The sequence below is a fragment of the Bufo bufo genome, chromosome 4, assembly GCF_905171765.1.
Source record: "Bufo bufo chromosome 4, aBufBuf1.1, whole genome shotgun sequence".
Classification (NCBI taxonomy): Eukaryota; Metazoa; Chordata; class Amphibia; order Anura; family Bufonidae; genus Bufo; species Bufo bufo.
The window spans coordinates 629,646,215-629,656,032 of record NC_053392.1 but is presented as its reverse complement, the minus strand read 5'-3'; the positions used below and the strand labels follow the sequence as shown (position 1 = coordinate 629,656,032).

The window sequence follows — 9,818 nt, the reverse complement described above, 5'->3', positions numbered from 1 at the left end:
AAGCAGTTCCAGAGGTTTCCTATGTAAGGATGGGTTCACCTAGCGTTAGGGATTCCGTTATGGCTAAAATAACGGAATCCATAAGACGGAAGGACGGATTCCTTCTGCCCATAGACTTGTATTATGACGGGATGCTAAACAGAAGCCTTTAAAAGGCATTCCATTTGCTTTCCGTCCTAATAGAAGTCTATGGGAATCATAACGGATCCGTCTGGGTGCCGTTATGCAAGACGGAAAACAAAGTCCTGTCGACCCAGACGGATCCGTTATACTTTCCCATAGACTTCAATTAGGACGGAAAGCAAAACGAAATGCAGGCACAGATCGCGCTGCCGCCCTGTGTGGGCGGAGCCTGTAGCCGGGAAATCTGCATACACCCCGCCCACACAATGCTGCAGAGCGATCTGTGTCTGCAGGGGAGAGAGGACTTTGAGCTTCAGGAACGGGACAAGGTGAGTAGTTACTATTTTTTGTTTTGTTTGTTTTTTTAACACAGAGGGGGCACAATGGGCATTTCTACTCTGGAGGGGGCACAATGGGCATTTCTACTATGGAGGGGGCACAATGTTCATTACTACTATGAAGGGGGCACAGTGGATATTATTACTGTGGAGGGGGCACAATGGGAATTACTAGCACAAAGGGCATTACTACTATTAAGGGGGCACAATGGGGATGTCTACTATGGAGCGGGCACAGAGGGCATTATTACTGTGAAGGGGCACAATGGACATTATTACTGTGAAGGGGGCACAATGGGCATTACTACTAAGAGGGCATAATGGGCATTATTACTTTGAAGGGGGTACAATGGGTATTACTACTATTAGGGGCTTTATTACTGTGAAGGGGGCACAATGAGGATTATTACTGTGAAGGGGGCACAATGGGGATTATTACTGTGAAGGGGGCACAGATAGGGCATTACTACTGTGAAGGGGCACAGATAGGGCATTACTACTGTGAAAGGGGCACAGATAGGGCATTACTACTGTGAAGGGGCACAGATAGGGCAATACTACTGTGAAAGGGGCACAGAGAGGGCAATACTACTGTGAGGGGGCACTTAGGGTATTTATACTCTTTGGGGAGGAACTAAGGAGCATCATAATGTGTGGGGGCACCAAGGGAGGGTGCACTTAGTGGTATCATACTGTCTGAGGTGCATTAAAGGGGCACTGACAGGACATTCTTACTGTTTGGTCGGCAGAAAGGAGATTCGTTGGGCTTGGAGGTGGGGATTATTGTAAAAAATTAATAATGCAGCGCTACACGCCAATGGTGTTGTCCCTCATATATATTTTTTTCTTTTTTCAGCTCGGACCTTCCTCCTACAGCAGACTCAGCAGGTATGTGGACCTTTTACAAGCAGTACTTGAGTACCCCTGCTCTACAGTATGTATATGAATCCCCTAATCTCTTCTCCCATTCTCTTCTATGGCAGCTGTGAGCGTGCTCTGTGACATACGGGGGACACAGGGTCTTCTATAGAGACCAAATCTCAGAGCACAGACCGTGAAGAGCAGAGGATTCTGGGAAGGAAGATGATAATAATAATAATCCTCCTAATAAAACTAAGTATAAAATTATTATTATTATTGGTCATTTTTATTGCTGTTTTCATTTAGGTTATTTTTCATTATCATCTTTCTGTGAGAAGATTTGCTTCACTCTCTCATGGGGGGAGATGGTCTATGAGGGGTGAGCGGTGGTCCGGGAGGGGTGAGCGGAGTCTGGGGGCACAGAGTTTATTTCTGTTTTATTTCGGACTTTTATTGCTCAATAACTTCCCATTAATCGCCGTGCGGCTGCCAGAGACCGTTTACTATAGCGAGGAGTGTTGACCTCAGAGCCGCTTGGCCTCCTGCCCGATCAGACGGCTCACATTTAACCCTCGACGTGTCATGATATCGGGAGCAGGGAACTGAAGAGTCATAAGATGGACATTTTATGTGTAGGAAATGTGTGTTTGCGGGAGGACTGGTGTCAGGACACGGTCAGATCATGACTAGTCACCGATTACGGCTCTGGTGGTGAGATTGAGTCGGGGTGAGCCACACGTCCAGACCTCATGGAAATGCTGTATTCATCATGTCCTCCACTGCTCCATGCACTGCAGAGATCCCCTATCTGAGGATGGGACCTACAGTGCATTGCAAAAGTCCTCACACCCTCTCACTGTCCTCACATTCTGTTCTCTCGCTCCTTGTGTCATCAGTCCCCATAATGAGCCAGTGAGAACAGAAGGTGAGGTGGGAAAACTGAAATCTCATGTCCCAAGTAAAGGGGATGAAGACTTATGTCCCGAGTAAAGGGGATGAAGACTTAGGTCCCGAGTAAAGGGGATGAAGACTTATGTCCCGAGTAAAGGGGATGAAGACTTATGTCCCGAGTAAAGGGGATGAAGACTTATGTCCCGAGTAAAGGGGATGAAGACTTATGTCCCGAGTAAAGGGGATGAAGACTTATGTCCCGAGTAAAGGGGATGAAGACTTATGTCCCGAGTAAAGGGGATGAAGACTTATGTCCCGAGTAAAGGGGATGAAGACTTAGGTCCCGAGTAAAGGGGATGAAGACTTATGTCCCGAGTAAAGGGGATGAAGACTTATGTCCCGAGTAAAGGGGATGAAGACTTATGTCCCGAGTAAAGGGGATGAAGACTTATGTCCCGAGTAAAGGGGATGAAGACTTATGTCCCGAGTAAAGGGGATGAAGACTTATGTCCCGAGTAAAGGGGATGAAGACTTATGTCCCGAGTAAAGGGGATGAAGACTTATGTCCCGAGTAAAGGGGATGAAGACTTATGTCCCGAGTAAAGGGGATAAAGACTTATGTCCCGAGTAAAAGGGCTGAAGACTTATGTCCCGAGTAAAGGGGATGAAGACTTATGTCCCGAGTAAAGGGGCTGAAGAATTATGTCCCGAGTAAAGGGGATGAAGACTTATGTCCCGAGTAAAAGGGCTGAAGACTTATGTCCCGAGTAAAGGGGATGAAGACTTATGTCCCGAGTAAAGGGGATGAAGACTTATGTCCCGAGTAAAGGGGATGAAGACTTATGTCCCGAGTAAAGGGGATGAAGACTTATTTCCCGAGTAAAGGGGATGAAGACTTATTTCCCGAGTAAAGGGGATGAAGACTTATGTCCCGAGTAAAGGGGATGAAGACTTATGTCCCGAGTAAAGGGGATGAAGACTTATGTCCCGAGTAAAGGGGATGAAGACTTATGTCCCGAGTAAAGGGGATGAAGACTTATGTCCCGAGTAAAGGGGATGAAGACTTATGTCCCGAGTAAAGGGGATGAAGACTTATGTCCCGAGTAAAGGGGATGAAGACTTATGTCCCGAGTAAAGGGGATGAAGACTTATGTCCCGAGTAAAGGGGATGAAGACTTATGTCCCGAGAAAAGGGACTTATGTCCCGAGTAAAGGGGCTGAAGACTTAGGTCCTGAGTAAAGGGGCTGAAGACTTAGGTCCTGAGACTTACAGTCGCCACCACCGGACCAGTCGGGCGGGCCGTGGGACCACTGCCTGGCCAGATGGTTGTGAGACCCAGAGGGGGGCTGTGGCGAAACCAACCTCGCCACTGGGTTTTGGAGAGGCCTGTTTATCAGCCTCTTGCCTCAGGATTATGGGCCATATACTAACTTTTAAACCCCTGAACCTATTCAAGTGAATTTTGGATAGGTTTGTCCCCAAGTTATACTGTTTAAATTGATGTTAGTTATATGTATGGCCAATGTAAACTCACAAAGTTGTAACAATTTATAATAAGTGTAACTTGTCAGCTTGGGAGGAATATGCTGGGTGTGTTTCTATTGTGCCATTGTCCCATTGTGTGTTTAAATGGTGATGTCTGTCCTGTTATATCCACATGTGTATTGGTGATTTCTCTTTGTCTTGAGAGATAATTGGATTACGCCTCGGGTGTTTTGCAAACTGTAATAAAAACCAGGCTGGGTGTGCCAGCACCTCAGACCACTGCTTGACCCTCAACACGGAGCCTTGTCTCGTTATTGGGGGGATCCGCTGTATGCTGTTAGAGACTGATTGCCAGGAGTGTAAGCTGATTCCTGTTCGTCTGCTAGCAGCTATTCGTGAGGTTCCAGTTTGGAGTGCTATTTTGTATCCAGTTCGGGAGGTTGGTGTCCTGCAGTAGCTGTGCCTGTCTCTCAGAAAGGGGCATATCGCCTAAACGGATTTTAACCCCTTGTCTGCCGAAACGTGGCGTTACATTGGTGGCAGCAGTGGGATCGTTCCTACAGCCAGAAGGACAGCTACAGGAGACACCATTTCTTTGGATTTTACAACTTGATGGCAACGCATGTCTCAGTACAGCGACCCTAAAAGCACCAGGATGGAACCAGCAGTGGAGTACAGATACTCTGTGGAGGAATTTGACCGTATGATGTGGTTGCGGCTGAACTTCTTCGGACCCAATCCAGCTGAGAAATACGTGAAGTTCGTGAGGAGTCTAGTGTTCAAGACCCTACTATACCGGGCAGAAGGTGACGGTCAGCTGCCACGTTGGGTGGACCTCCATCTGAAGTTACAGTTGCGGGACAGAGGGAGCTCAGTCTCCTCTCCCCAGCGGCAGAGTGTCCAGCAGGGTAATGGGAGCCCAGTCTCCATTCCCCAGCAGCAGGCTGAGTTACAGGGAATTAGGAGCTCAGTCTCCTCTCCCCAGCGGCAGAGTATCCAGCAGGGAATTGGGAGCCCAGTCTCCATTCCCCAGCGGCAGTGTGAATTGCAGGGAATTGGGAGCCCAGTCTCCATTCCCCAGCGGCAGTGTGAAGTGCAGGGAGAGGAGAGCAGCGTCCTCCCTCCCCAGCGGCAGGCTGAGTTACAGGGGGCAGAGGTAGTTGTTCCTGCCCCCCAGCAGCAGAGTGATATGCCGGGAAGGCAGTGTGAAGTGCAGGGAGAGGAGAGCAGCGTTCTCCCTCCCCAGCGGCAGGCTGAGTTACAGGGGGCAGAGGTAGTTGTTCCTGCCCCCCAGCAGCAGAGTGATTTTTTGGGAATTGGGAGCCCAGTCTCCATTCCCCAGCGGCAGAGTGTCCAGCAGGGGATAGAGAGCCCAGTCTCCTTTCCCCAGCAGCAGGACACTGTATTGGGAGCGGAGACGGTCGGTCGCCCTCCCCAGCGGCTGGAAGTATGTATGGGAGAGGAGCTCGTTACCCCCTCTCCCCAGCGGCAGCTTAACGCACCAGGGGGAGACAGTAACCCCCACAACAGTGCAGATGGGACCGTGGTCTCTGCACTTACAGCACAGGGGGTAGAGACAGTCGGTCTCCCCCTCCAACAACCAGACTCTAAGCCAGGGAGCAACACAGATTGGGAGTACCAGCTTCCAACATAACCTTGGTGGACTCACTGGACAGAGACAGGCTACCAAATGCAACAGGTCCAGTATTGGGTTGTGGGTGGGCTGCCAGACTAACTCAGGTACCGACCGGCGTGAGGTCAGGTATCTGGTTAGTCTTCCCTGGGGGGGGGAGATGTGTGGCGAAACCAACCTCGCCACTGGGTTCTAGAGAGGCCTGTTTATCAGCCTCTTGCCTCAGGATTATGGCCCATACTAACTTTTAAACCCCTGAACCTATTCAAGTGAATTTTGGATAGGTTTGTCCCCAAGTTATACTGTTTAAATTTATGTAAGTTATATGTATGGCCAATGTAAACTCACAAAGTTGTAACAATTTATAATAAGTGTAACTTGTCAGCTTGGGAGGAATATGCTGGGTGTGTTTCTATTGTGCCATTGTCCCATTGTGTGTTTAAATGGTGATGTCTGTCCTGTTATATCCACATGTGTATTGGTGACTTTTCTTTGTCTTGAGAGATAATTGGATTACGCCTCGGGTGTCTCCAGGGCAGAGAGGAGGAAACCATGATGCATTGTGGGGATGTATTGTCTCTGTGTATCCTACAGTGCTGCATATCTGTCCTATGTCACAGTCTTCATTCTGGTCCCCTAGGGGCGTGTACACCAGATGGGCTTGGTTGTTTTATACCTCCCTGTGGGCGGACCTGTAATTGCAACAACTGTAATAAAAACCAGGCTAGGTGTGCCAGGACCTCAGACCACTGCTTGACCCTCAACACGGAGCCTTGTCTCGTTATTTGGGGGATCCGCTGTATGCTGTTAGAGACTGATTGCCAGGAGTGTAAGCTGATTCCTGTTCGTCTGCTAGCAGCTATTCATGAGGTTCCAGTTTGGAGTGCTATTTTGTATCCAGTTCGGGAGTTGGTGTTCTGCAGTAGCTGTGCCTGTCTCTCAGAAAGGGGCATATCGCCTAAACGGATTTTAACCCCTTGTCTGCTGAAACGTGCCGTTACAGGGGCGAAGCACACTCCTGCGACATATACACGTCGTGCAACCTGGGAAGAAAGAAAAGTTAGCACCGTCTGATGTCTAGACCCGTCCCTAATACTCCTAACATTAATGGAAAAAAGTTAAAAATTTGCCATCATGTAAGGAAAAGAAATAGGTTAGCGGAAACGATACAGCTTAGTTATCACCACGGTCGTCCGGCGGCTTCTCCTCTTCTTGTCTGCTGTCTGTGAGTGGCCTCTGCAACAGCTAGCACTTGATGTCGAGCTCGTCGAAGAGTTCGGCGGTCTGGAGGTCTTGCAGCGTGGGGGTTTCAAAGATGGTAGCCGTTTCCTCCACGTTGGTCTCGTCGAGGGTTTTGGTGGTCTGGGCGCCCTGCTGCTCGGGGGCCTCCTTGACGGCCGCCTGTTCCTCCAATTGCTGCTCCACCACTTCCTCTTTTTCAGGCATGGGATCTTCTACCGCCTCGATCATCTTTTTCTTGGAGTGGTCAGCGACTGGGCTGTCCCTCTCCTTTCTTTTCCCCTTTCTTTGCTGGACACCTGGGGATGAGAGAGCGAGATATTCCTCCTCGTAGGAGGCTGCAGTAGCTGGAGGAGCGGTTAGTGCTACTGCAGCGGTGGCAATGGGGAGGGTTGGGCTGGGGGCGATGAAAGGTGCCACTGAGGTAATGGGCAGTTGGATCTGGGTATCCTCAGTGGTGGTGATGACAGGGCGAGAGGTGGGGCGGGAAAGGGGAGGGCGGTTTGCATGGCCTAGGGCAGGTGTCTGCTTACCCTCCTTCCTAGGTGGTTTCGCCTTGGGTTTAGTCACCGCCGGACTTGAGGCTGGGGTTGGGTTCCCGCTGGCTGGAGCTCTGGCTGTAACGGCTGCCCAGGTACGTTCCCTCCTTGCGCAGTCCTTTTAGACGTGGGAGGCCAGATCGCCCAGATTGCATTCCGTCTTCTTGGGGAAGTCCTTGAAGTCATGCCCTGCCACATGGCAGATCCTGCAGGCGTCCTCCTTGCAGTCCTTCATCTGGTGGCCCTTATTGCTGCATTTCCTGCAGACCTGCGGCATATCGGGGTAGTAGATGAGGGCCGAAGAGTTGCCCAAGGAGAATGACTGTGGCAGGTGCTGTACGCCATCCGGATCTGAAGGGTCTTTGTTGAGGAGGACGATGACAGACCACTTGCCGGTCCAGAAGCCATTTCCGTCCAAGATGTGGGTGGGATCCCTCACCACGGTGCAGAACCGCTTCAGGAAGGTGACAATGTCCTTGCCTGGGATGTGTGGATTCCGCATAGAGACGATCACTCTCCTTTCTTCCCTCTGTATGGGGCAGCTGCCAAAAAGCGCCTGAAAGGGGATTCCGGTCTCGCTGCTTTGACCATCTCCAAGTACCTTTTGCCGATGGCCACGGAAGCAAAAGTTATCCAGAACATCCTTGCAAAGAACAAATGGATGCTCACCACTACTGGCTTTTTCGAATCCCTGTTCCAGGAACATCTTCTTGCCAAACACATCCTGGCTCATATCCTGCACTCTCCTGTCCACTTCCTTCAGCTTCGGGACGACGGTCTGCCTCATTCAAGGCTCCAGGGGTGGGGAGTCGGGGCTGGGCTTCTTGCCCCCCTGTTGCTTCCGGAGAACGGGTGCCGTCGAGTCAGTAGCCACAGGCCAAGAGGAGGTCAGAGACCAGAACACTCTTCTTCCCTGGGGAATAGCCCTACACCCAATAGCAGCAGTGAGCTGAAGCTGAATTTAATCAATGATGCTCAAAGGCCGAGTGCAGAGGGCACCCAAAGGACAAGGGGCCGGCAAGTCAAGGCAGACTGATAAGAACAGATACTACACTTGATCTTAGCCAAAAGGCCGAGAAGCATACATTGCATTAATTATCCTGTACTGATCCTGAGTTATTTCCTGTATTATACTCCAGAGCTGCACTCACTATTCTGCTGGTGCAGTCACAGTGTACACACATTACTTATCCTGTACTAATCCTGAGTTACATCCGGTATTATATTCCAGAGCTGCACTCACTATTCTGCTAGTGCAGTCAATGTGTACATACATTACATTACTTATCCTGTACTGATCCTGAGTTACATCCTGTATTATACTCCAGAGCTGCACTCACTATTCTGCTGGTGCAGTCACTGTGTACATACATTACTTATCCTGTACTGATCCTGAGTTACATCCTGTATTATACTCCAGAGCTGCACTCACTATTCTGCTGGTGCAGTCACTGTGTACATACATTACTTATCCTGTACTGATCTTGAGTTACATCCTGTATTATACTCCAGAGCTGCACTCACCATTCTGATGGTGCAGTCACTGTGTACATACATTACTTATCCTGTACTGATCCTGAGTTACATCCTGTATTATGCTCCAGAGCTGCGCTCACTGTTCTGCTGGTGCAGTCACTGTGTACATACATTACTTATCCTGTACTGATCTTGAGTTACATCCTGTATTATACTCCAGAGCTGCACTCACTATTCTGCTGGTGAAGTCACTGTGTACATACATTACTTATCCTGTACTGATCCTGAGTTACATCCTGTATTATACTCCAGAGCTGCACTCACTATTCTGCTGGTGCAGTCACTGTGTACATACATTACTTATCCTGTACTGATCCTGAGTTACATCCTGTATTATACTCCAGAGCTGCACTCACTATTCTGCTGGTGGAGTCACTGTGTACATACATTACTTATCCTGTACTGATCCTAAATTACATCCTGTATTATACTCCAGAGCTGTACTCACTATTCTGCTGGTGGAGTCACTGTGTACATACATTACTTATCCTATACTGATCCTGAGTTACATCCTGTATTATACTCCAGAGCTGCACTCACTATTCTGCTGGTGCAGTCACTGTGTACATACATTACTTATCCTGTACTGATCCTGAGATACATCCTGTATTATACTCCAGAGCTGTACTCACTATTCTGCTGGTGCAGTCACTGTGTACATACATTACATTACTTATCCTGTACTGATCCTGAGTTACATCCTGTATTATCCTCCAGAGCTGCACTCACTATTCTGCTGGTGCAGTCACTGTGTACATACATTACTTATCCTGTACTGATCCTGAGTTACATACTGTATTATACTCCAGAGCTGCACTCACTATTCTGCTGGTGGAGTCACTGTGTACATACATTACTTATCCTGTACTGATCCTGAGTTACATCCTGTATTATACTCCAGAGCTGCACTCACTATTCTGCTGGTGCAGTTACTGTGTACATACATTACTTATCCCTTACTGATCCTGAGTTACATCCTGTATTATACTCCAGAGCTGCACTCACTATGGAAATGTCAGTGTCTATAAGGGAGCAGCCACAAGGCATGTTGTAGGTCGGGGGTGGAGGCGGTGTGTGCGCTGCTCAGTGTGTAATATAGACGGTATAGTGTGTGTCTGGATGGGGCCGATGTCACCACACGAGGCGCAGTCTGCAGGGAGCGGAGCTTTTTG

The 9,818-nt window shown here is 49.1% G+C and overlaps 1 pseudogene; it reads right to left on the bottom strand.

Moving 5' to 3' along the window:
• Nucleotides 1–8,054: 8,054 nt before the first annotated feature.
• Nucleotides 8,055–8,194, bottom strand: LOC121000082 (annotated as a pseudogene).
• Between the last annotated feature and the right edge of the window lie 1,624 nt (nt 8,195–9,818).